We start from the raw sequence: 25135 nt of genomic DNA, 5'->3' as shown, positions 1-25135 counted from the left end.
TGTCCCACAGCATGAGCCCTGGGGGATCTCAGCAGTACAGAGAGTGAAGTTCTCAAGGAGAAACAAGCACGAACTATACAGTGCCAGAAAGTGTGTGTGTGTGTCTGTGTGTCTGTGTGTGTGTGTCTGTGTGTATGCCTGTGTGTGTGTTTGTGGGCATGTGTGTGTGTATATGTCTGTGTGCGTGTCTGTATGTGTGTCTGTGTGTGTGTCTGTGTGTATGCCTGTGTGTGTGTTTGTGGGCATGTGTGTGTGTATATGTCTGTGTGTGTGTCTGTATGTGTGTCTGTGTGTGTGTGTGTGTGTCTGTGTGGGTGTCTGTATGTGTTTCTCTATGTGTGTCTGTATGTATGTCTGTGTGCGTGTCTGTATGTGTGTCTCTGTGTGTGTCTGTATGTCTGTGTGTGTGTCTGTGTGTGTGTGTCTGTGTGGGTGTCTGTATGTGTGTCTGTGTGTGTGTCTGTATGTATGTCTGTGTGCGTGTCTGTATGTGTGTCTCTGTGTGTGTCTGTATGTATGTCTGTGTGTGTGTCTGTATGTGTGTCTGTGTGTGTGTCTGTATGTATGTCTGTGTGCGTGTCTGTATGTGTGTCTCTGTGTGTGTCTGTATGTATGTCTGTGTGTGTGTCTGTATGTGTGTCTGTGTGTGTGTGTCTGTGTGTGTGTCTGTGTGGGTGTGTGTGTCTGTGTGTGTCTGTGTGTGTCTGCTTGTCTACGCATGTGTGTGTCTGTGTATTGTGTGTCTGCATGTCTATACTGGGTCTGTATGTGTCTGTGTGTTTGGATTATGGCTAAATATTGTGGTTTATGTTTTTTCTCCTTTTTAGGTTATATGTACTAGTGTACCATAAAGAGCGTGTTGAATCTCTGTAACAAAAATAAAACTGTGAAATACATTGTTACTTTTGAGCTTCAAAGGAGTTTCAGTGAAAAAGCAAGTGCTTTTACCATGTGAGCTGTCCTCTGTGTTTTGGTAAGAGGTGACTCCAACTCTGAAATTAACAAGAACAAAGAGAAAGGGTAAAGAAATACAGTAGAACACAAAGTATAGGAAGAACCACAACACTGTGGAGCAGTTGTAAATACAGCAGACCACTGAGCATGCGGACAGAGCCCAGGACGACTCAGCTCTTGGTCTGAACAAAGAAAATTAACACAGCAGCAGAGAGAGGGGCTGAACCTCTCCACAGAAAGCTCGTCCTACAGGGCTGAGCAGGGGAGCTGGGATCCAGTCAGCCCTCTGGCTGGGCCTTTCATAGCAGAAGGAACACAATCAGATCTCCAGGACGTTGGGTGGGATTGTTCTGGTCAGCCCACAGTTGGTTGGAAATGCTTTCCTCACACCTACCCTACAGAAGACAACAGTTCAGTTGTGGTGCACTGCTCCGTTTGTGACTATCCATCTGACTGGGACCCACTATTGCTATAGAGAGTTACTTACATAATTAATTGCCCCTGGCCCAGGAAGAGATCGCATTGTAAAGCACACAAACAAGAACAAACTTGAGGAGTCTCCACAGTGTAGGGCTTAGGAGGTCTCCATGTAGTCACCCCAGGGTGGTGGCTCAAAGTTAGCCATAGAAGAGTTTAGTCCATTGCATCTCAACTATTCAATTTTATCCGTGAAGACTGGGAAGCCAGATGCTGGGGTGAAAGCCTGCTGACTCAGGGAGGCAGAGAAAGCACAGAGGTGACCTTCCCCACCTTCCTGATGTCACCAGGAAGGCCCCCCTCTCACAGCCAACCTCCCTTTTACATTCTGTGTGTCTCTCGCTCCTGCTTCCTGATTCCTTCTTACTCTCTGTGGGTTTTTCTTGATAATCCTGTGCTCACTTCCTGTCAGCAGTTGCTTGCTCCGTCTCTTGACCTACGGTTGACTCCATTCAATCCTGCTGCAGTATTCAAGCAGAAGCTCTTGGATTAAGTGTGCTGAGGCTGAGCCACCTCACAACTAAAACAGGTTTTTCCAGTGAATCTCAATCTCAGGTTCACAGTGTGATCAAATGTCCTGCAACAACTGCCCTTCAGTCCTCATGGGATATTGATTCCTGAGCATGTGCACGCGCACACACACACACACACACACACACACACACACACACACACACACTACCAAAAATGGTGTAGTGTTTGCATGTAACTTACACATATCTCCTGTCATACTTCAAATTATCTCTATATTGTACCAGATTCTCGGACCACACTGACTGTGATGGTTTGTATCTGCTCGGCCCAGGGAGTGGCACCATTAGTGGGTGTGGCCTTGTTGGAGTAGGTGTGGCCTTGTTGAAATAGGTGTGGCCTTGTTGGAGTAGGTGCATCACTGTGGGTTTGGGCTTTATAACCCTCATCTAGCTTCCTAGAAGTCAGTATTCTGCTAGCAGCCCTCAGATGAAGATGTAGAACTCTCAGCTCCTCTTGCACCATGTCTGCCTGGATGCTACCATGCTCTTACCTTGATGATAATGGACTGAAACTGAACCTGTGTAAGCCAGCCCAACTAATGTTGTCTTTACAGGAGTTGCCTTGGTCATGGTATCTGTTCACAGCACAAGTAAAACCCTAACTAAGATACTGACAGTGTCATGGGCCCTGGGGAAGAACCTACCACTGTTATTCTGCTTCAAGGATACATTAATAAAATGACTCCCAATGTACATTGATGGGGCATTGCCCCTCCTCCTTAAAGAAGCTTTTCACAATAAATAAATGGTAAGTAACACCGAGACTCACCCCTGGTCAGAGCAAGAGACTTTGGAATTCTCATCCCTTAACAGGAAACCTCTGGATCATATTCCCCCCTTCAAGGCTCAGGGATCTGTGTGGAAGAGGGAGACAGAAAGCTTATAAGAGCCAGAGGTGGTGGATGACCTCATGGAGGCCATGTTTTCTAGATGCAACAGGACAGACACACATAAGAACTCAGAGACTGTGACAGCAGCACACACAAGATCTGCAAAGGCTCAACCTAGACAAAATAACAAGTATGGAGGAGTGGAGGTTGGCATAAAGTCCTGTCGGTGCCCGCACCGACATGGTACCGAGAATCGGGCGAAAGCCTGTGGGATGAAAGAAACACACACACACAGGTTATTCGTGTCAAGCCAGAAGAGGAAGAGAGCTTCTGGTTTCTTTATTGACCAAACTATATATCCAAAGAACACCACTTAGCAGGTATCTGCCAAGCACAGTGGGGAACCCTGGCTGAGACTTCAGTAACAAAGGACTGACTATATAGCCTGAATAAATTAGGGAAATAACCAGGAAGGCCAGCCTAAATCTGACTCAGGTGACAAGTACCTGGCCAGACTGCCAGTTGGGAACAAAAGGCTTCCACTTGCAAGGGCAGGGCTCAGCAGGGGTCAAACCTTGCTGGAGACCCAGAAGGGTCTTGTTCCAGCTGAAAACATTCCATGAATGCAAACTTCTTGTGTGTAAATTACAGGGAGAGGCTTTTGATCCTACAATCTAAGACTAAGGCCAAACAGTGACAAAGCAACCAGGCCCAAATCCAATATGGCTCCCACAAAGTCCCACCCCTAGTCACTGAGTTATTGATAGTTGATGGATGCTGGGAGAGGGACAGTCTGTTTTCCTCAATGGATTGACACTAGGTGCATCAACCACACTGCAGGGCAGTCCCCAAGCTCTGGAAAAATTGGCCAGTACAAACTAGACTCTCTCTCTCTCTCTCTCTCTCTCTCTCTCTCTCTCTCTCTCTCTCTCTGAGTGTTTTCTCATTTGGGGGAGTTGTTTTGATTTTGTATGTGTGTGTGTGTGTGTGTGTCTCATTTGGGTGTTATTTTGATGTTGTGTTTGTGTATGTGTGTTTGTGTTTGTGTGTGTATGTTTTAAGTGAGATAAAATATGGGGTTGGGTGGTTAGAGAGATGGGAGAGGATCTGCAAGGAGTTGGGAAAAGAGATGTGTGTGATCAAAATATATCATGATGCATTCAACGAATACATAGAACAGATAATGACAATAAAATGTCTCTGTACACCTTCAGTTCAGTCATTTTCTTCAGATTTTTTTCTGTAATTGGTAAAATATGAGAAAGTGGAATTCATAGATACTAATGAAAGACCCCCGGAGAGGACCTTTCCCTCAGGAGGAGTCCCAAGCGCCCAATGACCGAGCCGAGTCCACTCGGATGCAATCAGCAAGAGGGTTTATTGGAAAACACAGGTACCTGCGGGCACACAGTCTCTTCAGAGGACTTGCGCGCCCAGCAGCTCCAGCATGGGGCTTTTATAGGGATTGGGGAAGCAGAAGCGGGCGTACAGAAGCAGATGCATAGTTACGGGGATTGGTGGATTCAAACGAGGCACATAGACATGTTCACATGTGATTGGCTATTTCACATGATGAGGTAATAAGGTATAGCTACACACATTGGCAGGTTTGGGGCGTCCTGGATGTCGGGGGCTGGGGGCTTATCTCTTCCTGCCAGGTGGCCTGTGAGTCAGATCCGGTACTCCTGGTCTATTCTGCATTCCTTTCCTTTTATGGTCTGTTAGTTCTAGCAGCAGGGTGGGGCTGCCTGGACTTGCTTTTCACAGTGTTTAGCTCTGAGTCTGAATTTAAAACTTATTCTTTTAACTTCATATTTTTAAACCTCAAATCTGTATAATTTTCCTTTCATTCCCCTCTTCTTCTACTAGGTAATTCTAATCTTAGAATTTTGATATCAAGTCTCATATTTGGTCTTACCAGTTGTCCTAACTGACTGGTACTGTTGTCTCAGAACCATCAACTGCACAGCACCCACTCGATTTTTAACAAAAGCAATTAACCTGTATGTCACGCAGGGTCCAAAAACTAAAACCAAGAAAATTATTCGTAATGGCCCAGCCTTATAGCAGAGAGTAGGGTGTCATCCAGGGAGACCGAGTGAACCAAGACTCAAACCAACCTTGTTGGGCATTTCTATCTTTTTGTAGGAGTCAAACCTATTAACTAGTTTCTTTAACACACATGGACCTATAATCAGAAGCAGAAGCAAAATTAAGAAGGGTCCCATAAAGGGAAGATATCAGGGTAGTCATCCAAGGAGATCTACTAAACCAGCTCTCGAACCATCCCTGATACGCTTCTCTGTCTTTTGTCTAACCTTTCTCTAAGTTTACTCATGGAGTCTTTAATTACTCCTGAATGGTCTGCATAGAAGCAACATTCTTTCAGTGTAGCACACAGGTTCCTTCTTTAAGGAATATCAGGTCTAATCTTCTCCTATTCTGAAGGACTACCTCTGAGAGGGAGGTTAGGTATTCTTGGAGGTCAGCTAAAAAGTCTTTCACTCTTTCTATATCTGAGTCAATGGCAGTTCTGAATTCTCTATAAGCCTTTCATTGCAGGGCAATGGCAGATGTCCTTGTGCTGCCCTTGCAGCACCTAGATAGCCTTAAGTAATTCTCAACTCTTTTTTTTTTCTTACTAAGTCTTTAGCATCAGGATTCCAATCTGGACACTATCTAAACCTACACACCAAGGTCATGACTAGCTTTTAGAACTTCTAAACTTATACAGATTGTGATCCCTGAGGCACAGTCCCAAGAAGTGTTAGGAGGACTAACATATGCAATGTTACATCATTTGTAATGGAAATCAAGCCCATCCCCACACCTATCTTGATAAAACCCGGGGCAAACATGAAATTAAGTCTAGGGAGCTTTTTGAAGATCTGAGTTTCCCTCTAGGTCTCAGCTCTCAGCCCCAACAGCTAGTACACGGCTGGTGAGGGCTGAGAATTGACGGCTGTCAGGGTGGTCAGCAGCACCAGGTACGGTCCTTTCCAGTGAGTATCTGGGTTCGGTGCCATCGTATGTAGCCGAGTCTCCGACCTGGAACTGGTGAGATGTCTCAGGGGTCCCCAGGGCATAGGCTGCTGCCAGCTCTGAGCAGATTTCTTTCTGTATCACCTGTAGGTCTTTTAGCCTGGCATACAAATCATTATTACTATGACATGTTGGTTCAGTAACATCATCTAATACAGTCAGAGGAGCTGAGGCCCCATATAAGATCTCAAAGGGGATAAGGCTGAATCTGGAAGGGGTATTTCTTGCTCTGAAGAGAGCAAGAGGGAAGGAGTGCCACCCAGTCTGTGCCAGTCTCCATGGTTAATTTAGTCAGGGTCTCTTTTAGAGTTCTATTTATTTACTCTACCTGTCCTGAACTTTGAGGTCTGTAAATACAATGTAATTTCCAATCGACCTCTAAATACTTGGCCACACCCTGGCTTACCTTGGCAATGAAAGTAGGGCCGTTGTCTGACCAGATTACCTTGGGCATTCCAAATCGGGGGAAGATTTCTTCCAGTATCTTCTTGATGATTGTAGAGGCCATCTCTCATTTGGTGAGGAAAGCTTCTATCTATTCCTGAAAAAGTATTACAAGCACTAGGAGATACTTGTGATCATATTTTTCTGGTTTTATCTCAGTGAAGTTCACTTCGACTTTTTACTAAACTCTCTAGGTCTCTTTGCCCTGTTTGCTTGCTAAGCATTCACTACTGACATACCTTATATTTTTTACTGTCTCTCTGGCTAAAATCTTAAAGTCTATTACATACACCTTAACTACTTGGACAAACTTCTTATCTCCTAAATGAGTCCATTTCTGTATTTGGCAAAGTGAGTCTTTTCTTTGTTCTCTGGGAAGTATCCCCTCAAGTGTGCCATTGTCCTTTATCTTTTAAGCAATTTGGGCCTTTTCTAAGTGAGGCCATCCCTTAGTCTAATCCCAGTTCCCAGTGGCTGTCTCTTGCAGGCCTGTAACCAGGATAGGCTCCTGCATAGCCATTTTCCGAGCCACTTTATCTACTTTGTTACTGCCCCATGCCACTGAATCTCTTCCTTCCTGATGTCCTGGGCAATGAATAGTACTCACAGTTGTTGGCTTCACCAGGGCATCTAAGAGATGGCAAAGGCATCTGTGGCACTGATGTACTGGGGGGTTGAGGTTCAGCCATTCTAGATGACATTGTGTTGTCCACCATGGCAGCACCCACTTGTCTCTCTCTGACCTTCATGAAGAGAACTGTTCCCGTCTGTAGACAAGGTAGCCTCGGCTTTCAGCAGGGGTCAATCAGCCAGTCGAAGAGGTCTTTCCTCCACCCATGGGCTTCTGCCAGTGCTTGACACTCATGTTGCAGTGGCTCCAGGTCAGGATTGGGCAGCAAGGTGACCAGATTGTCCCCAACCAGTGGAAAATCTAGTCCATCGCAGCTGACCAGTGGTCCCATCTTTTGGGACATTCTATTCAAAGGCAAAACATCAGCCACTCTATCACAGTTTAAGTCCTGGATTGGGTGATAATTGTTAGTGCCCGGCTGGCAGGAGTGATATGTTCCAAGCAGAACAGCGCTAAGCCATTCATCTCCCAGCATCAGGTACTGGTGCACTGAGACAGATCTTAAGCTCCACATACACAGTCTGTAGATATGCATACACATGGCCTCACCCAGCCATTTTAGCCCATGCAAGCCATTTTGGAGAGCAATTTTCTCATGAGCAAGGGATAGGGGCAATCAGGGATGACCATGAGCTAGTGGGTTACCCGGCCCACGCCAAGGTCCACTGTTCTTCGAGCAGTCCATAAGTATTGTTTGTTGCCAGTAGGCCCCTGTACCCAAGGTCTTTGGATACTGGCCCACTGCGGGGGGGCATAGGAGCACAGAGCATTGGGTCACTGTATCCACACTTCCCTCCTATCTCTGCACATAGCCAGCACTCAAGGACCGAGAGGCTCTCCAGTGTTCCCTCTTGTTCTTTCTGGGGCAGTCCCTGACCCAGTGTCTTTTTTTTCTTTGCATTAGGCACACTGATCTTTAGCCAGGAATTCTCTTCTGTTGCCAGGTACTGTCTTCCTAGGTTCCCTAACTACTGTGGCCAGTATATGTTCCTCTCTTGTCTTTTATCTCTCTTTAGCTCTCTAGCTTCCTCTTCTTTTAGTCTCTTTTCTTCCCTAGCTTCCTGCTCTTTTTACCTTCTTTTCTCTTTCTCTTTGTTTAACCTTACTTTCTCTGTAACTTATACTAACTCTCAGCAACTTAGCTTAACCCTTCAAATTTCTGTAACTTTCTCTTCATACCCTTTCCTTATCTTAGCCAGATTGGTAGGGCATTTTCCAGCCCCTAGGAGACCCACCCTTGGAGCCTGGGGGCAGACCCGGAGCACTCCCTACCTTCAGGCGTATTGAAGTCAGTCGGGAGTGAGGGCCTTCCACCCATGTCTGGAACATTCTTTCTGGCCTCTAGTAGGATTCTGTCTTTCCTCAGTGGTAAAGAAGACCTGTAACAGTTACTAACAAGCATCTCAAATGGGATGGTGAGAAAACAAGAGAATCTTGAGAATAGAGGTCCACTGGAGAGGGCAAACAGCATTTAGTCACACAGCTAAACCAAGAGGCTTTCTTGGACAAAAAAAGCCAAAAAAGGCAGCCTATCTGTTACCGGCTGTCTCTCTGGACTTAGATTTTCCCTTAAGGAGTACCTACCTCCCTTCAGTGTCAGCTTGGTGGCTTTGCCTCTCAAGAGAACCAGCCTCCAAATGACACTAGGCTTCCAGTAAGAACTAATAACAAAAGGATGGAGAGATGGTTAGAACCTGGGTGCTAGATACTATGCAGCTGACAAAAGAATTGTAACCAGTTCACCTGGGGCTTTCAGGACTTTAGTAGCAGCCCTTTACCAAACTGTCTCAGTGGGCTATAGGCCCATGGAAAAGAAAACATTAATCCTGACTGGCAAAACAAAGTTCTTCACAGTTGTAGATTCTTTTTGAAACTATTTTAGGGGCTTCTCTGCCCCCCAACCTGGGGCATCTCTCCTTGGGGAGGAGGCTCAGGAGAGAAAGATAAAACTCCTGGCAGAAAACAACTTCTCTCAAGCAAATTATTTTCAACTTTTAACTTAAGCACCAACAGGACCAAGTAAAACTCTTTGACGAACAAAGCAAACAGTTTCATGATTTCAAACACAGTCGTCAGTCCAAGATTTTAAACACAGTCGTCAGGCCAAATTCAAACACGAAACAAAAGTCAAAAAGACACTAACAGACACCAACACGTCCAGAAAACCACAGTCAGGTCACAAAGAAGACAAACAATTCCAACAGCCAAACAAGTAACAAACAGACGCGCCGCGCGGCTTCGGTACCAAACTGAAACCAAAAATTCAGACAGAGTCAGCAAGGGTCTTGGATCCTCTACTCCAATAAAATTCAGACGGAGTCATCAAGGGTGCGGATCCCTCCGAAAACGGATGGAGGTGCCACGGATCTGGATCTCCCTCTCCTCCAACCACCCTTGGAACGTCTTCCAGGGCTGCGGGGGAGAAGTCCGAGCTCGTCAGCTCCTTCTCTGGCCCGCCCAGATAGTCCCCAGATCTGAGCCTATTGATCGATTGTTCACAGGACAAGACACAACAGACAAGACAAACACCGGCCGGCTTACCTCCCGGTGGGTGGTCGGTGATCTCTGGGTGGAGGGTCTCCAAATCCCGGGGCGAGCCCCCATAATGAAAGACCCCCGGAGAGGACCTTTCCCTCAGGAGGAGTCCCAAGCGCCCAATGACTGAGCCGAGTCCACTCGGATGCAATCAGCAAGAGGGTTTATTGGAAAACACAGGTACCTGCGGGCACACAGTCTCTTCAGAGGACTTGCGCGCCCAGCAGCTCCAGCATGGGGCTTTTATAGGGATTGGGGAAGCAGAAGCGGGCGTACAGAAGCAGATGCATAGTTACGGGGATTGGTGGATTCAAACGAGGCACATAGACATGTTCACATGTGATTGGCTATTTCACATGATGAGGTAATAAGGTATAGCTACACACATTGGCAGGTTTGGGGCGTCCTGGATGTCGGGGGCTGGGGGCTTATCTCTTCCTGCCAGGTGGCCTGTGAGTCAGATCCGGTACTCCTGGTCTATTCTGCATTCCTTTCCTTTTATGGTCTGTTAGTTCTAGCAGCAGGGTGGGGCTGCCTGGACTTGCTTTTCACAGTGTTTAGCTCTGAGTCTGAATTTAAAACTTATTCTTCAAATCTGTATAATTTTCCTTTCACTAAGAACTGACTGTACTACAAAACACAGTAAATGTTATAAATCAATACTCTTTTCTTTGAAGAATCAATTATTAAATATTTACAAGTGCCAAGACAAACCATTAACTATTCAAGGAAAAGCTCAGGGATTATAGAGCAAGCCTAACAAAAATTCAAAATTATATAAACACAGGCACCAGCCACTTCCCTTCTCTACCCCAGTCCACTGCAGAGCACCAGGTTTCTGTGAGCCAACTCTCCAAACACTGGCTATGTTGGAGCAGGAAGCACCCACGCACTCTGATTCAGGCCTGAGAAGGTTATGGTACATTCACAGGATGGGACTCCTTCCATCGACAGTCCCCACACCTCTAAGAACAGAGGGAAACTTGAGCTATCCCTTTAAACTCACAATGAAAACAGAAAAGAGATGGAGATCAAACATGCCCTCCGTGGCACTTGAACTTGTAGAGGGGTGTGTTTAGATTCCTTAATTTTTTTTCTTCAACATCTGCAGCTGCCTGCAGCAGAATAAGAGCAGAGGCTCTTTTGACACAGTTTTTTTTCTTTTTTTTTTCTTTTTTTTTTTTTTTTTCGGAGCTGGGGACCGAACCCAGAGCCTTGCGCTTGCTAGGCTTGACACAGTTTTTTAAATGTCTGGAGAAGCAGTTCAGTTTTCAAAGGCGAATGATTAAAACAATTCCTCGTGGAATAGAGGCAGCAGCAGTGGGTATTCAGCCTGAGCTATATATTAAGAATGTATTAAAAACAAAACCCCAGGAGCTGGGATGCAGTTCAGCGGTGCTTGTCTGGTGTACACACAAGACCTGGACAGAATTCGACGCCTAGAACTTGGAAAATAAAGATGCTTCCTGATCCCTAAGTGAATAGATTTAGATATGTAGCCTCTAGCGGTATAATCACCTTATCAAGGGTCTATCCATGGCAAACGATGAAGGAGAGGGAGGGCGGCGGGGAGACAGTACTGAGCCCACAGAGTCACCTAAGCTTAGAGCTGCTGCTGAGTCAGGCAAGGTAAAGAGGAAGGAGCTTAATAAGGGCTCAAACAAAATGGGGTACAGACCTAAACACAGAATTCTCAGCTGAGGAAGATCAAATGGCTGAGCAGTACCTAAGGAGATGGTCAACATCCTTAGTGATGAGTGAAATGCAAATCCAAACAACCCTGAGATTCCACCTCACAGCAGTCAGAATGGCTAAGATCTCAAACTCAGAGGACAGCAGATGCTGGCAAGGATGTGGAGAAAGGGGAACACTCCTTCATTGTTGGTAGGATTGCCAGCTGGTTACAACCACTCTGAAAATCAGTCTGGAGGTTCCTGAGAAAATTGGACATTGCACTACCTGAGGACCCAGCTGTACCACTCTTTGGCATATATCCAAAAGATGCTTCAACATATAACAAGTACACATGGTCCACTATGTTCATAGCAGCCGTATTTATAATAGCCAGAAGCTGGGAAGAACCCTGATGTCCCTCAACAGAGGAATTGATACAGAAAATGTGGTACATCTACACAATGGAATACTACTCAGCTATTAAAAACAATGACTTCATGAAATTCATAGGTAAATGGATGGAACTAGAAAATATCATCCTGAGTGAGATATCCCAGTCACAAAAGAACACACGTGGTATGCACTCATTGATAAGTGGATAGTATCCCAAAGGCTCAGAATACCCAAGAAACAATTCACATACCACATGAAGCTCAAGAAGCAGGAAGACCAAAGTGTGGATGCTTCAGTCCTTCTTAGAAAGGAGAACAAAATACTCACAGGAAGAAATACAGGGACAAACAGTGGAGCAGAGACTGAAGGAAGGGCCATCCAGAGACTGCCCCACCTGAGGATCCAACCCATATGCAGTCACCAAACCCAGTCACTATTGCTAATGCTGAGAAGTGCTTGCTGACAGGATCCTGATACGGATGTCTCCTGAGAGGCTCTGCCAGAGCCTTATTGATACGCATTAAGATGCTTGCAGCTAACCATCAGACTGAGGACGGGGACCCCAATGGAGGAGTTAGAGAAAGGACTGAAAAAGCTGAAGGGGTTTGCAACCCCATAGGAAGAACAACAACATCAACCAAACAGACCCCCCCCACACACACACAGAGCTCCCAGGGACTAAACCACCAAGCAAAGAGTACACATGGGGGGACCCATGTTTCCAGCCCCATATGTAGCAAAGGATGGCATTGTCTGGCATCAATAACAGGAGAAACCCTTGGTCCTGCGAAGGCTCATTACCCCAGTATAGGGAATACCAGGGTGTTGAGGTGGGAGAAGGAGCATCCTAATAGAAGCAAGGGGAGGGGGAGAGGTGAGGGGGAAACCAGGAAAGGTGATAACACCTTTTTAAAGATTTATTTATTTATTATATGTAAGTACACTGCAGCTCTCTTCAGACACACCAGAAGAGGACATCAGATCTCATTACAGATGGTTGTGAGCCACCATGTGGTTTCTGGGATTTGAACTCAAGACCTCTGGAGGAGCAGTCAGTGTGCTTAGCCACTGAGCCATCTCTCCAGCAACATTTGAAATGTAAATACATAACTATCCAATAAAAAATCTCTTGAAAATAAAAAGGAATCAAACAAAAACAAAACAGAAACCTGGCTGGGAGATAGCTCGGCTGGTAAAATTCTTAAGGAAGCTGGGACCCAGTGCAGGGGAGAAGGAGACCTGAGGCTCTCTGGGGCTTAGTAACTGGTGTGCTCAAGCTTCAGTGAGGAATCCCACTTTCTTTTTCCTTTCTTTCTTCCTTCCTTCCTTCCTTCCTTCCTTCCTTCCTTCCTTCCTTCCTTCCTGTCTGTCTGTCTTCCTTCCTTCCTTCCTTCCTTCCTGTCTGTCTGTCTGTCTGTCTTCCTTCCTTCCTTCGTTTCTTTCTTTCTTCTGTCCTTTCTTTTTCTGTGATCTATAATTTCTTTTCTTTTATTTTTCTCTCATATATTACATCCCAACTGCAGTTTCCTCTCCCTCCTTTCCTCCCAGCCCCTTTCCCTCCTCCCCTCTTCCTCCTTTGTTTCCCTTCAAAAAGAGGAGTAAAAACTGGCCTCACAGGGATTATCCATTGAACGCGGCCTAAAAAGATACATTCAGGCTAGTTGCAAACCCTCATATCAAAGGCGGACATGGTAACCCAGCAGGAAGAAAAAGGTCCCAAGCACAGGCAAGAAGGGTCAGAGATAGTTCCTACTCCCACTCTTGGCAGTGAGAGATCTCGTTCCAAAAAATAAGGTAAAATGTGATTAAGGAAAACACCTAATATTGGCCTTTGACCTCCATATACATGCACTCATGTGCACCCTTATACACACATACTGACATACACACATACGGACATACACACACATACGGACATACACACACATACGGACACACACACATACACAAATGAAGAGCGATGATGTGATTAATGGTCAAGTTGAATTAGACACTTAGCATCTATCATAAAACTCTCCAGCTATGAAATAAGGACAGCCTGGGAGTAGGGGTATATCATTAGCACTTTGGTGAGTATTGTTCAATTGTAGTATTAGTCACTAATGTCGAATCCTCCAGAGAAGCAAAGATGGACCAACTTCTGTTCAAGATTTACCCCTATCAACCTGAAGCAGGTTTTCACTGACCAAGACCAAGGATGGGACTTCGCATTTCTCACTGACTCACCAGGAGAGTGGTACATGGATTGACAATTCCATTTTTAGCGTAAATGGGGCTGAAGGTAGTTGTAATTAAGACATTGTATGAGAGATGATTAAATGAGCTGGTGCCTTTTTTGGGAGAAGGCAAAATGAGCAGCTTTGATACGGTGGAGCAAGGACTAGATGTGAAACAGAAGGCTTGGTTTCAAATGTGGCTTAGCCCTTATGGGCCGTGCATTTCCATCTAAGCTTCCTTGTCTGTGAGGCAGAGGGAATGCCTTCTGCAGTGATTCCTGAAGAGCTCAGTGAGATGACTGTGAAACAGCTTTGTAAACACTGAAGCACCTTTCCAGTGAGAGTCGCTGCCACTGTTTGGAAGTCAGGTGTCAATAACTCCTGGACCTTTAAGGATTATCTCCTGCCCTTTGCGGGTTTGTGGACTGTTCAAAGAGCCCAGGCCAGGTGTGGAAGATGACCCCAGATGGCTCTGGTTCAGACTGAATGCCTCGGGAAGACTAATTCTCAGCCTCACCTTTTCCCTCACAGGAAGGCCTCATCTGCCAGCAAGAACACTCACTCACCCAGAGAAAGAAAGCTCCCCCACCCCTCACACTGCAGCCTACCACGCACCCAGCGCACACCCCACACACTGCTCCTTCTCTCTCTCTGAAGGTGTGTCTAGGTGTCCTATATGTGAGTGCCCAGCAACACTATGTTTTCCAAGGACAACCAAGATAGGTAGGATAGGTATTTTCCTTTTCCATGGAGAAGACTGAACAGTGCTGAACTTGCGGAAGAGTCCGGGCAGGCATGGCAGTGCAGTATCCACCTCTGAGATGTCTTTGAAGACAAGTGGGAAACCTTCCTAATATGTCTCCAGAGCATCTGCTCTCTATTCGTTTGATTGTCTGATTCTGCCACCCATCCCGAGACCAAAAGAAACAGAGCTTTTTAATTACCTTTTGTGGACAGGGCACTAAGAGCTGAACAGTGTCTTATGCGTGCCGGGGAAATGCACACCACGTGCTGAAATATATCCACAGATATCTTTTGACTTTTTGTTTTGAAACAGGGGCTCTCTAAGTAGCTCACACAAGTCTTGAACTTGAGATCCTCCTGCCTCAGCCTCCTATGGAACTGAAATTATAGGCCTGCACCCCCAGGCCTGGTTCTTCTACAAAGCTTACCTAGAAATAAAACTGTCTCTTTGCTTAGATAGATGTGTACTTATCAAACATCACATGACACCACCTCAGTGATAGGAGGGTGGTGAAAAGGAGTTTATTTTCAGTGAGACCTGGGCAATGTCTGCGTCTTATGCAAACCACCTACTGTTTCAGTGCACGCTGTAGCTAATCAGTAAGAAGTACTTCCTTGGGTGAGGATGATGTCCATCTGAAGACAATGAGGTGGGCAGGAGGGATACAGGGTACAGACGTCCGCAGTGAGGATGCCGTCTGCAGGACACAGGGAGGCACTGGCTTCAGCTAAGTGCAACTGCCATTCACTCTGAGCCTTCATCTCACGTTCTGGGAATCTTGAGGGGATGGCAACTGGGCTTTTCCAAACTGTGACTTCTCTGGTGTGCTTGGTGCAGAGGTTCTGTTCCCATCATTCTGTTCAGCAATGGCGATGATCTCGAGGTACACACACTTTGTACCGGAGAGAGGTGGCTAATGTCCCTCAATCTGAATACCGCTTAAAGGGAATGTATTTAGTGACTTACAGGTTGCTCACCCACTCCTCCTTCCCTTCTTCCTCCTTCACCCCTCTTTACTATCTTTTTTTAAAGTACTTTGCTTGAGACAGAATCTTACTATGTTGTTTAAGCTATCCTCAGATTCACTCTGTAACTTATCCCAGCCTCGACCTCATGATCCTCCGGTTTCAGCTTCTTGGGTGCTCGGTTTATATGGTTTAAAAATAATCATTACGCACGAACCATTAGATTTTTTTGAATATTTTCAAGAGCCCCCAAGAGCATAGAAAAAGGCAGAAAGCATTTAATCTGCTTTGGCTATCCTGCATTACCATGTGTTTTGTCTCCTGGGAACCGTTTTCATTACATCACCAGGCAAATAATAGTCCCAAATGCACTGGGTGCCTGCCTTCAATCACTGGTAATTAAGTTAGGGAGGCAGATCATACACATCCAGAACGGAAAATGCAAGTGCAATCCTAGTGTGTAAAGCTGTTAAACATCACTGTGTTCCTGTTCACACCATGCAAATCTGATAGCAGCTGGCAGAGAAGGCCAGGCTCTTTGAAAGCCTTCCCCTAAACAGTTTTCAGAATGTCCACGTAGGCACACTGTGTCTGTGTCGAGACGGAGGCTGGTTATTGAAGACATACTGAGTGACAAAACTGGGGTTCCAAGTCCCTAATTCTGAGCGCCCTACACAGGTGAGTGCCCTGATTGTGAACACGTGTGCATCCTACCTGGTCTTTACCATGGTAGCACATGCAGGCCCCCAACCAAGATGCAGGCTAGACTCCTCCTTCAGGACACTGGTAACACTTGTACACTGCCTTCGGTCTGTGCAAGACAGCCTATTTCTTCAGCAAATTCTTAGTTGGCATCTGCTACGTGGCAGACTGCAATATGGCTCAGCAGACTTAGGAGACAGTGGTGCATGAGACCAGACGGTCTCATCCCTTTTCATGGGAATCATATGTTAGTGCAGGAGCAAGACAATAAACAAACGCACATCCATCGACACAAAACAGAAAGAGCCTAGCATGAGGGGCCCATTCTCTGCAGAAAGCAAAGGAGCCCTCATGTGCACACAGAATTAAACACTTCACAATACCAGAACCCCCTTTACATTCATGCTTTGGTTAGCCTAGGCCAAGTCAGGAAGGAGAGTTGTAAAGATATGTCTGATCAATTCTAATTAAAGGATGATTACTCAGACACAATAAGATACATTAAATGTCAGTAGACTGGCCAGTAAACAGTCCAGAGCCACTTTCTTATTTCGGACTCTCCTGGTCACCACATTTGTGCTAGAGGGTTAAGGCTATCCTCAAATATAAATAATACACATACATTATTGTCTAGGAATGTTTAAAGCCATTAGTTGGTCTCTTCCTAGCAAATTACCATATGAGGTTCCTAGTAAATGCAAGGAATCAGCAAGTAACTTTGACTACTTGGAAAACCTAGATTACCATGTCTGCGGAACAAAGTACACCTTCACTTGTCTAGGACAAGGCCGATTTAAGATGAATAGACACAGGGTTATTCATAGAGATCCATTTCATCAGAATAGATACTTGCAGGAATCTGATTTAATTGATCTAATTTTGGAGTACAACATTCCGAGGAGAGGTTTTTTAAAAATCATGCAAAGATTTTTGCATACCTTTCTAAGAAAATAATTGGGGCATAATTTACATAATTATTTGCATATCCCCTTATTTTCTCACATCCTTGGCTCCTCTTGAGACTCTGAGTAGGCTCAGCTTAATTGGTTAGGGCAGTGATAGATGTCAATATTTGTGTGTGTGCGTGTGTGTGTGTGTGTGTGTGTGTGTGTCTATGTGTGTGTCTGTGATTATGTGTGTCTGTGTCTGTATGTGTGTGTGTGTTTGTGTGTGTGTCTGTCTGTGTGTGTGTCTCTTTGTGTGTGTGTGTGTGTCTGTGTGTGTCTGTGTGTGTCTCTTTGTGTGTGTGTCTTTGTGTGTCTGTGTGTGTCTCTTTGTGTGTGTGTCTGTGTCTGTCTGTGTATGCCTCTGTATGTGTGTGTGTGTGTGAGTGTGTGTGTGTGTCTGTATGTGTGTGTCTGTGTGTGTGTGTCGGTCTGTGTGTGTGTGTGTGTGTCTGTGTGTGTATGAGGTATGGATGGCTTAGAACTTAGGTACGGCCTCAGATATGAAGTGACTGGTATTATACAGGAAGTGGCTAGGCTTGGATGCACAGTCTTATAGTCTCAGCATTCATTCTAGAAGTTAAAAAGGTGGAGAATTTCAAACCAATTTTTACTTTAAAGTGAGATTGACTCTAAAAAAAAGGAAGGGACCAGACATGGTGGCACCTACCTTTGATCCCAGCACTCGAGAGGCAGAGGTAGGTAGATTTCTGTAAGTTCAAGGCCAGGAAGTGTGTAGAGTAAAGTAAAGCTACAGAGTGAGGCACTGCCTCAGAACAAAATAAAACACACAAATGAATAAAAGTTTAAAGAAAGGAAGGAAGAGAAATGGAAACCAGGGAGAAGAGGTGCATTAGCTGTTGCCAGTGCAGTTCTAAGGGTGACATAATCAGGTTCTATTTGAACACTGTGTCCTAAGTTGATGTCGTGGGGTAAGTCCAGTCATGGACATTTAGAATTTAACTCTTTATCCATTAGACTTTTGACCACATATCTATGTGACCATAGGTGGCCAACCGGAATGGTCCAAATCGGCGCCATCAGAGGGAAAGTCTTGCAGGTCTCATGTCATGATGCTATGCAGTGAGAATTATAGGTATTTTTGACAGATCAATCATTTTGGAAGAGTGGGGCAGCTCTGATTATAAGGCACCATTGGTTCATTCTATATGCTTAGGACTTCAAAGCAATATTACAATGATATTTCTTTAAATGTTTTAACTGCAAACTTGAGATTTTTTTAAAAAAAATCTAGCTTTTCCTGGATTATGATTGTTAAAGTAAATTTGATCATCTGTTAAATCTCCTAGGTTAAAAACTGTTTTCGGCTCATAGTTTTCTGAAATTTGAAGCGATTTGAGGCTAACCCACTTCCCGAGTTACTTCCTGATCTCTAAGTGTAAAAACGTAAAGATGTGGCTTCTTAAGGTATCAAGTAGTGTGGGAAGTTTTTGGAATGGCCAATGTGATATCTTCCAGGTGGAATAAGTTGTTGTATTCAGTTTGGTTGATTTTATTATGTATTACAAATCAGTTCAAGCAACCACCTTAGAATGACAGTAACCACACCAGTGGGTCCTACTCACTGTGTCTAATGCTTGGCCAGTGTGCTTTTATTTAAATAAAAAAAAGACCCTTCATTTAAATTATGGAAATAGATGTTTGATGGTCTCTAAAATATATTTTTCTAATTAAAGTCATTGCTTGAAGTACCCAAAGGAGCTAGACAGCCCTACGGTTTTTGTTATGTGTCAAAATCATGAATTGTGTTTCGACTTAGATCTCTGCTCATTGCATATGCTCACATCAGAACTAAAAAATTAATGTTGGTAACAGAGTTTCTAGAATCTATACACAGTAAATCTATATACAGGCCTCTTTCCTCCTTGGGCATCTGAAGGCAAGATGGTTCACCAGCAGCTCTACTGGAGTCCCCGCGCAAGTTTGGCCAGGGTTCTTGCTCTTGCTGTGTCTGCTCTAACTGCCACGGTCTGATCCATAAACATGGGCTGAACATGTGCCAACAGTGCTTCTGTCAGTAGGTGAAGGACATAGGCTTCATTAAGTTGGACTAAGCAACCTGAATGGATTATTCAACTGTCTACCCAGTGAAACTGACTGTCTACCCAGTGATAGAAATCATGCTAGTCTTTGTGCACACAGAATAAAAAAAGTGAAGGCCTCAAAAAAAAATCTATGTACAGTAGATCCATCTATATATAGTAAAATTTTATGATTATTCTTAAGATGTAAGCAGTCACTGAATAATTTTCTATTAGACTTATTGTCAAAGTTAGACATTTCAGAATAAAGTATGCTTAGGGCTTTCCTGGAGTATCAAGAGAATCATCTGTCTATTTCAGAGAATACAGAGGGCTACTGGGTAGGGTACAGCAGCATTTAACTAGAGCATAGTGATGTTATAGATGGCAATCTATTCGCCAATAGTGCTTGTTCTGTTGTATGAGTGCAACAGGCAATCAAGATAGAAGGCCTGTGGGTAGGAGAACATCGAGGAAGGCAATGGGCTTAGGATACGTCCCTGTATTTTACTGAGGGTATTTAAAATGGACATTGTCATTAATATCCGAATACAGGCACTGTCAGTCATCTCTGTAGTTCATAGCGCTAACTAAAGTACAAAGAATATTAAGCACCCTTATTATGTTAGTCACTTTACTTTTATAAGATGAGGGGATAAATTTTTTACCCAGAGGCCATCTAGAATACTGAAAACACGGTTAAAAGGCAAATTAATCTTGATTTTTAAAGTGCTGTGTAATGGGTATAGCTTTAGGAGAGACATAAGAAGATTTCGTATGTATAGGATGTTGCTTAATGAACAACACTGCATAAGACTCCATCTCTGTGACAACTTGGAGTGCGAACAGTCTGCACTGCTGCTTGTGCAAGGCAGCAAGTGGCCGGATGAGGCTCGTGTTGGAAATGGAAAGACTGGGACATACATGGCACAGGAAGTGAATCGATGACTTGGAGGATGCCATGAGTACCTGGAAGAGAAAGGGCTGGGGAAAGCAAAGGTCACATCTGCCTTTCAGTCCCAGGCTCCTGGAAGAAAGAATGGACAGGGGTAGGGAGCCAAAGTAGCAAAATCAAGAGGAGATGGCACATGTGAGTTTAGGAAGGAGAGAACAGAAGGAACGAGGTAGTTGTTCTCTGTCTTCCCATTCACTCAATATACCACCGAGTCCATAATAGAGTTAAAGTCAGCTATAATTACACACGCTTTAAACTGAGGGGGGAATTGGTAAGAAAAAGAAAAAGAAGCCCAACCAATATGAAATCCAGATGTGGTGTTAGCTTTGCATTCTTAGATACAATTTTCTGAATGCTGGACTGACGGTGTGGGTCTGACACGGGACTGCTGAATGTCGCATGCAGACCCAGAAGCACAAGACCCATCCCTCAAGATTAGGATTGCTGTGTGCCTGGGTTTTCTTCTTTGGGGTGTGTTGGTATAAAAGACATGCAGTTATTACAATTTCACACTATTACCCTAAAAAGAAAAAGAAAGAAAAGATGTAGAGGCCAGTGGTTAGGGCTGGAGAGATGGCACTGCTCTTGCACATGAGTTCAGTTCTAAGCAGTCACATCAAGCAACTCATAGCCATGACTCCAGAGGATCCAGTGTCCTCTCCTGCCTGTGTGGGAACTCACACCCACATGCACACCTGTTGCAGTAACCTCTCCAACCCGAATCGGCCCGTACAAAGAAAATGCAACTTGGTTAATATGAAAACAATCTAGCGTCTAGATTGGACAGATCCACCCTACACTATCCTATTCCTCGCTCCCAAATCCCTCATCACTTGCACCTTTTATTTCCCAGGTCTCCAGCTTCTCCTTCTCCCAGGACTCCTCTCTCCTCGCTTTTTCTCCTTTCTCCTCCCCTCTTCTGACTCCTCCCCTCTCGCTCCCGACTCCTCCCTCTGCCCAAATCTCGAGCTCTTGCCTTTATTTTACAAATTCAGTGGGAGCCTCTGATAAGGTCACCTGAGTCCTGAGTAGTGACTAGGCAGCCATCCTTGGGGGAGCAGAATCAGCATCAAAACAGAGAGAACTCCAAGGCAAACCACAACACTCACCTCCCCCAACATGCATAATTTACAAACAAATTTAAAAGGTGTAATTTTTATTTTAAAAATATAAATGTGCGTGTGTGTGTGTGCATGCATGTGTGTGTGCATGCATGTGTGTGTGTGTGTGTGTGTGTGTGCACATGCGTGTGCATGTGTACATGAGGGTAGCTATCCTAGTAGGCAGAAGAGAGTACAGACTCCCTTGGGGCTGGAGGTACAGGGTGTACGGTGTCCAGCATAGATGATGGGACCTGGACGTGGGTCTTCTCTAGGAGCCATATTCACTATTACCCCTCTCTATCCCCCTATTTACCTGTAAATCTATCCCACCATTATGGTTTTCCTAGTGCTTGCCCCTTGGGACGTTGTTGATTGGTGTAATCAATCATTGGACCCTATCTCTCTAACCAACATCCTCACAGAATTTGTGTTCTAGTGCACAGAAGGTTCAGACTAAACTCCTGTGATACAGGGATTACAGCCACGCGGACAGAGGCCAGGCAGGCCTTCTTCCTCAATGATACAGAACGGAGAGAGACCCGTGGGTCCTCTCAAGCTGGGAGACATCCCTAAACATAAAGGCAGTGGTTATAAAACAACAGGTCATCACCCTTCAGCTCCATCCCCCTAAAGATTTCTGGGACCACGGCTCTCAGAAAGTTGAAGTAGGAGAAAAAGGTAGGGTTCAAGATGCATTTTAGAAAGCCCAAAAATTAGCATACAAAGAAAGCTTCCTGCCAAAGAAGTGGGCTAGACACCTCAAGACTGAGGCTATGGAGAGCAGTCAGGAGGGGCACAGGTTCGGTGGCACTGCATTTCCTCTAGGTGACTCCCTATGGACTGCACGTAAGAGAGTATGTATTAGAAAGTCTACACTGTACAAATGACCCCCAAACCTGCACCATGTGAGAGGAATGTCCCCCCACTGTCCCCGACCCCTCACCCTCGCATGTGTGTACCCATCCTCTGTGCATCGTTGCACTGAACTTCTAACCCATCTGTGCTTCATCCCACTCCCTCCCTCGGGATACCATCTCTCTTCACAAATCCTTTTGTGTTGCCTGCCTCTTTCTTCATACCTCTGTCCAATCTGCTCCAGGAAACAAGAACCTGGAAATCCCAGTGGGTGCCCACGGAATCCTGATATTAAAATAGTAATATTCTGGTCAACAGAGATCTGGAGAGGAGGAGGGAGTGCACTATTACCCACAGGCTTCCTGAGTGAGGTAACACGGTTGAAAATAATACACATGGTATGCACTCACTGATAAGTGAATGTTAGACAAAAAGCTCAAAATACCTATGATACAACTCACAAACTATACGAAGCTTAAAAGAAGGAAGACCAAAGTGTGGATGCTTCAGTCCTACTTAGAAGGGGGAACAAGGCCCCTGTGTGCCACAGACCACTCAGACAAAGGACACCTCGGGAGAAGCAGGGCTCTGGTACTCAGGAAGGCACAGGTTCGACGCAATGACAGACGACACAACACACTCAGGGTGGTTTGAATCTGCTGCGATTTCACTGAAATCTGCTTTGTGGTTACATACAATGCTTGAACAGGAGCCAATTTTTTGGCCCTTTGACAGGGTACACTCAAATAATAACCAAGAAAAAGTTTAACAGTTTACATGAAGTTCAGAACAGAAAGCAAGACAGGAAATAAATTTTCCTGAGAATCAGAAGGTGCCAAACGGTGGTCATATACCTCATTTACCTCAATCTCTAAATATCATCTCTTGGATAAGAACAGGACAGCCAGCTGTAAGGAATCTTTAGTCTTTTTCTCTCTCTTAGCCAATATTCATGTAATTTTCTTTTTAAAGATAGGATAGTTCCTCTTGATAATAGGCAAGCACGGGGACGTGATCTGGCTAAGCATTCTATAAAATTTAAAGAATAATGTAGTACTCTCTTCCCATCAATATTAACCCATCTATCACCTTCTTCATCATATGTCCCTGTGTAGGGCAATGGCTCCGCAGTAGTCCTGTATCTACTCATGCTGTTTCTACCTAAAGGAGTGGCCCACCACCTTCCTCTAATTAAATAATGTTTTCTTCCATGTAACTACTTGATAGGAATTCCTAAATGTTTGGATTTTTCATAATTGACAGGACTTTCCCCTCTAATAGCTAGCGCCTTAATTCTTTCACTATCTAAGAGGTCTGGATTTTCCACAGTTAATTCTTCCTGTTGTAAGTTATGGATCACATCTCTTAGAATTTCATTCTGATTCTACTTAATTTTTGCTAGTGCTTTCAAAGAGGCATGGTCCATAAAGACCAAATCGGGTCTCGATGTTCCTGTAAGTAAAAAAAGAAACAAAAGAGTCAGTATGTAACTCCAGATCGTACCCATTGGAATCAGCTAGGCAGAAAGTCGAGCAGGAAGTGGCCAAGTATCTCCAGGAGACCAAGTTCCGAGGAACACATATCTCTGGCCTGCTGACCGGGATTGTTTCATGTCAGGCAGGCTCCACTGGAGCTGGTGCAGCACCTGTGCTTTTAACATTCCAGGCTTCCCTAATGATTTGTGAGTGCAAGGGCTGTTAGAGAATAGGGAGCTAGGACACACATGATTGTTCACAGGATTGTCCTGAGATTTAGCTCCAAACCTCAACATCCTGTTGCTCTTTAAAAAGTAGAACTCTCCTGCAAGTTGGTGAACTAGTCTCAGGCAAATGAGCTCCCCCTTCGAGTATCTAATGCAACATGGTCAATTCTGAAACCATACACACAACCAACAGAAATGGACTCAGCGAATTTTATTAATATATCTGAGTATACTTATCCACACATACTTAACAAGGAAGAAATTGGCTGGGAAGAATTTGGGAAGGGATGAAGAGAGGACTTCAAGGGGGAAAGTAATGTAATATATCCTAATTTACATGCATAAAAATAAATTTTAAATTAAAAAGTGGCCAGAAAGATACATTGGCAGTTAAGAGCAATAGTTGTTGTTACAGAAGACCTAGGTTCCATCCCCAGAAACCACATGGTAGCTATCCATTTACTATAACTCTAGCCCCAGGATTCTCCTGCTTTCTTCTGACCTCTTTTGGCACTGAACACAGACACATACAGACAATGCACATGCATATAAAATAAAAGTGAACCTTAGGAACATAGAACTCTATACCGTGATGTCACAGCCCTGAGATGGACAGCAGTGAGGACCAGTTCACATGAGCTCCTCTGGTCTGTATGGAAGCAGCTGTGGCATTCCTCTGAGCCAGCCTGCTCAGGGGCAAAACAGCCTCATCCTGAGGCTAGACTAGCTCAGCAAAGCTGTCCCTCTAAGAAAGGCACTCATTCACAGTGCTGACAGGTGACTTTCCTGATGTGTAGCTCTGTGTTCTTAGTGTATGTGAGAATTGAGGCATTGATATCTCCATCTGTCAGATCACACATCATAATTAACATAATTGACTCTTGAGCAATCTACGTTCACAGTGTCATTTACTTGTTTTCAGCTAAGACCTTATGGTTCAAGATGAACATTCCGGAGTCATTCCTGTCCATCATTTTTATAATTTACAGGTGTTTCTGCATGAGCTCGAGCAAAGAACGTTCTTAAATTATGTCTGCTATTACACCCTGAGCACATTCAGTAAAGGATTTAACTTAACACGCTTAGGATTACACAAACTTATATCATATCCGGACTCCATAAGTAAAATGTCAATGTTTCCTTTGTTGGATAAAATCATTGCTTTGAAATGTCTCTCATGTTTTCCTGGTCTGCCACAGGGTGTGGGAGTAGAGTGAAAATTTTCTCAGTTCTTCTGCCTTGGCTGTTGTGATGGCTACTGTTCTTATTCAAATTGACTACATCTGGGGTTAACTAAAACCCAAAGAGTTGGGTACTGTGGAGGCTTGGGGGGAACCCTTCTTTAATCTGAGGCAATTTTGAGGTAACAAGATCCAGTTTTAACCTAGACCCC

The 25135-nt window shown here is 44.6% G+C and overlaps 1 pseudogene; it reads left to right on the top strand.

Moving 5' to 3' along the window:
* Positions 1-18981: 18981 nt before the first annotated feature.
* Positions 18982-19160, top strand: Rps29-ps3 (ribosomal protein S29, pseudogene 3; annotated as a pseudogene).
* Positions 19161-25135: the final 5975 nt, after the last annotated feature.

The sequence above is a fragment of the Rattus norvegicus genome, chromosome 12 (assembly GCF_036323735.1).
Source record: "Rattus norvegicus strain BN/NHsdMcwi chromosome 12, GRCr8, whole genome shotgun sequence".
Classification (NCBI taxonomy): Eukaryota; Metazoa; Chordata; class Mammalia; order Rodentia; family Muridae; genus Rattus; species Rattus norvegicus.
This window is presented reverse-complemented; position numbering and strand designations above follow the sequence as displayed.